The sequence below is a fragment of the Theropithecus gelada genome, chromosome 15 (genome assembly GCF_003255815.1).
Source record: "Theropithecus gelada isolate Dixy chromosome 15, Tgel_1.0, whole genome shotgun sequence".
NCBI classification, from domain to species: domain Eukaryota; kingdom Metazoa; phylum Chordata; class Mammalia; order Primates; family Cercopithecidae; genus Theropithecus; species Theropithecus gelada.
Genome location: NC_037683.1, coordinates 32,914,569 through 32,918,984, shown reverse-complemented (window position 1 = coordinate 32,918,984; position 4,416 = coordinate 32,914,569). Strand labels below are relative to the sequence as shown.

The window sequence follows — 4,416 nt, the reverse complement described above, 5'->3', positions numbered from 1 at the left end:
AGATTTCCAGTAATTAGTAAAAGCAAATGCTTTCTGTTGAGGGCCAGCTGAGACTCGAGGTGCTGAATAAGAGCTGTATGTGTAAGCACTGTAGGCTTCCAGCCAGCAAAGAATCCAGACAGAGCCTGTACCCTCCTGGTCTTAGAACTCTAAGAGCACAGAAGAACAGGGTACAGACCCATGGAGTATGACACTTATTTCAGGAACTTTGACCTGCTACATTCACAGGTCATGATAGCTTTGGTGCTACCTCTGGGGAAGGGCCACCATTCAACTCGCCAAGAGAAGAACCAAAGGAACAAAGGCATGAAGCTCTGGGAGTCTGATTGGGCCAAGTTACTGACAGTACTATTTGCATAGTTCTGGCCACTTTCCAAATGACCTCTCACTCAGGCTCACCACAGTCTTTACACACAGAGCCACCTGGGGTGGAATGGGAGAGGCTTTTCTTATCCCCATCCAACAGATGAGGAGACTGTGACTCAGAGATGTGAATGACTTGGGCAAAGTCTAACAACAGTAACCACAGAGTAATGATTTCTAAGCTACTAATTAACTTTCTAACCATCTACCCATAAGGAATTGGCCTGTAGGTTGAAAAGACATTCCTGAGTCTCTGTATACCACACACCAAGGATTAGTATTCCAAGTAATCATTTTAGAAATTAAAAGTGTGATAGTTAAAATAAAGAAAATCAGATACTGAACACATCTATTAAAGAAAAACATCAGAATAAATACATCAGAAGACTGATTCATGGGCGTGGGGATCAGATTCCTCCTAAAAGTCATCATGAGGGAGAATGAGAAACATTAAGGGATATGGAAGATAGAAATGGAACCGCCAGTATTTGAATAACAGAAGTTCAAAAAATAGAGAAGTAGAGACAACAACGAAGGGAGGAAAATACTCAGAAAATATATTAATGTTAGATTTTCTAAAAGAAGAAACAAAGGAAATAGGGGAGAGAGACTTTGGAATCAAAGTGTCAAATAGGATTTGAAACCGCAAACAAATGTGATTTAATCGAATTTGAAAACATCATAGAGAAAATTCTACGAGCTTCCAGAGGAAAAGAACATATCACTTTGCAAAAAGGACAAGACTCAGGTTAACCACTGGTATAAGAAGATGATGGAACAATATTTTTAAAGTATTAGAAGACGACTATAACTTTAATGCTAGAATTTTATAACCTCCAAAATTTTCACTTAAATGTGAAGGGACAGTAAAGATAATTTCAGGCATTCAAAGCCTCGGTAGTTTTACCACACAAAACTTCACTTTGAAAATACTCCATGCTTCATTTGATCCTCACAGGTCTGTGATGTGATGGTTGTTAATACTGTCTTTGAAGGCAAGATTTAAATGGTGGAATCATCTATCCATGGTCACACGCTTGGGACTCACAGCCAGGTCAGAACTGTGCAAATCTTCTTCTACTCTAGGATGTTGTCTCCTTGATGAAGCAGAAAGGAAGGTCATATAACTGCTCTCACAGCTTTCCTACCTGCCCTTGCCACTCAAGGGAATTCTAGAGTTGCCCTCTGCTTCACCATGTCCATCTTCTCAGGACTCCTGTTTTTCTACCAGAGAGACAAAGTCAATCTATACGATCTATACAATCAAGGAATGAGAAAACATTCCTTGGGGACAAACAGAAAGAAACACACAGGCTGAGTTCTGTGGAAAAATGATAGGGGGAAAAAAAAAACCCGATGGGAAGCTGCTCTGGGATATAAGGAATCTGTGAGGAATAAGGGAAAGTCCTACAGAGCTATAGATGATCAGGAATGGTGTCCCACTGATGTCCTCTAAGAAATGCAAATAGAGGTTTTTAGTAACATTGTAGTTGCTTTTCTTTTTTTTTTTTTTTCTCTCTGAGATAGACCCTCATTCCATCACCCAGGCTGGAGTTCAGTGGCACAGTCTCAGCTCGCTGCAACCTCCCCCTCCCAGGTTCAAGTGATTCTCCTGCCTCAGCCACCCAAGTAGCTGAGACTACAGGTGAAGACCAACACACACTGCTAATTTTTGTATTTTTAGTAGAGATGGGGTTTCATCATATTGGGCAGGTTGGTCTCGAACTCCAGACCTCAAGTGATCTGCCACCTCAGCCTCCCAAAGTTCTGGGATTACAGGATTATGGCGCCTGGCCATAGTTGCTTTGAATTGTCAGAGAGGCATTTCCTTGGAAGTGAAATTGATCTGGAATTGGACCTTGTGGGTTCCTAGATTTGTAAGGAACATACCTATAACTGTGTGATAGCCTATCTGCTGTGGAGCAGACTTCCTTCAAGAAAGGGATCCCTGAAATAATAATAATGATAGTAATAATGAAAAGATAATGACCCTGAGTGTGCGCTCCAGTGGTTGAAACCTTTGATTTCTGTCAGGTATGTTAGGGGAGCAGGGAGGTAGCCCACCATCTGTATTAGTCTTTTTTCTCTTTTTGTTTCTACTTAACCATTTTCCATTCCTCATTGCCTTTCTCACTGTGACAATGCTTTATTTCCACAAGGCAGTTTATTGTTATGAACCAAGCAAGGGTCAGGCCAATTTGAGTCCTAATCTCATCTGCCCCCTTAGTCCTGTCCCTTGATCTTAGAGAAATTACGGTTTTTTTTTTTCCAGGTAGAAATCATGTTCCTTTTAACTGAATACTTAATTCACAACTTTTTTTTCTCTTGGTTGCTACTCTGGTAATAATTGGGTCCCCACCTATCAAGAACACTGCATCTGACCAGACTGAGAGCCAGTGTGAACATGGGCCCCAAACCAAGTCTTTCAGAATAACAAGGAACAGCAAAAACCAGACTTTCCCTTCACTTAGAAAGGGGCTATGATTGGGAGGGTCCAAATTTTTACCATCCAAACACAGAAAACCAGGAACTCAATGCCAACATGGAAACCAGAATGCATCAGGAATGAAGTACAATACCTGCTCATATACACAAGGTCAGTATGGGTTTGGGGAAAGATGTATTTGAACATCTGGCCTCTTCTAGTACACAGGGCCCCAGTCTAGCATTTTTAAAGGAAGATATTTGTGTTTCTATTACTTGCATTACTTTGCAAAGGGGTATACAGTCTACTAAATGGGATATAATGAAGGAGAATAAATCTGCTCACACACAAGGAACATTCCTGGATAATGACTTTTAGTTGCTGAAAATCAGCACATTATTTAAAAGTGGCACAAATTCAGGGCAATCTGAGAAAGAATTCAAAAGTGGTGGCTACATTTTCTGACAGGTTTAGGTAGGACACGCACACTTACTACTCCCATTTTTTTCAGTGTATATGTCAAGAGGCCAAAACCTCTGATCATCAAAATAAGCGATTTTGTATATTACAGTGCACAGGACAACAGAGGGAAAGAGGCTCTCTTGGAGGGTGACTAAAAGGTCTTTTGCAAAAGATTTGTATTACTCTGAAGTGAAAGGACTGGAGCCCACAGCTGTGTGGCCTTCATTAACTTGACCCTTCCTCTTCTTTGGTTGCAGTGGCCTCATTGGGAACTGTTTCTTCTACATGTTCTGCTGGCTTCTCTACCTCTTCCACCCCTTCTTGGGGACAGAGATCTGGGTATTCCTGCCTGCCTTCCTGAATGGCTCAGAACTGGTCTACACAGTCTGACCCCTTGACCTACTCATGTTATGGTGAAAGCAGGAAAAGGCTGCCTTGAGCTGTTCCCTCTAGGAGCCGTTGGCCATTCCCCCAAGGAAGAGGCAGTGCCAGTTAAGGTCCCCATTTGGCAGCATCGATCCATGCTCCTCCTAGGGAGGGATCACTGGGGTCATCAGCCACCAGCTCTGCATTGCTTGGAGTTTTGTGGTCTTCTTTGGTCACAAATATGACTCGATCCTTCTGTTCCTGCCAGCAGTAGCACATGGCTGCAGCCCAGCCCTTAGACCTTATAGAAGGGGCAGTGGCTGCTGCAGCTTCACATGATGACCTCCCTCTCCTCAGGCAGGGTGGGTGCCTCTGAGGCCTGTGCAGACCGGAGATAAATTACTTAATCTTCCTGATCTCAATTTTTTTTTTTTTTTTTTTTTTGTCTGTGGAATGGATTAAATCATAGCCATTCCCTGGCAGAGTTATTGAGAGGACTGCATGAGGTAATGAAGGTGAAGCCCCCGGCCAAGAGTGAGTGTCCACACACCTTCACCCTCATTCCCTTTTGACTTGGCTCCTTCATGAGGCACTTTCTGTTATCAGTTAATGCAGAACCAATAAAGGACATGAGGACTCTTGATCATCAGTAAACTGATGCTCAAGGATCCCTTTCTTGCATCTCATTGGCTCTTCCACGAATGAGCCTTTTCCCTCTTGAATATCAGCTGATCATCTTTTGAAAGGCCCTGCCTCAATTCTGAAACTCTACTCTGTCTTAAAAGTAGCAGTGATGGGAG

The 4,416-nt window shown here is 42.5% G+C and overlaps 1 pseudogene; it reads right to left on the bottom strand.

Annotated features, from left to right (window-relative positions):
- Window positions 1-3,475: 3,475 nt before the first annotated feature.
- LOC112608734 lies at window positions 3,476-3,895 on the bottom strand (annotated as a pseudogene).
- Window positions 3,896-4,416: the final 521 nt, after the last annotated feature.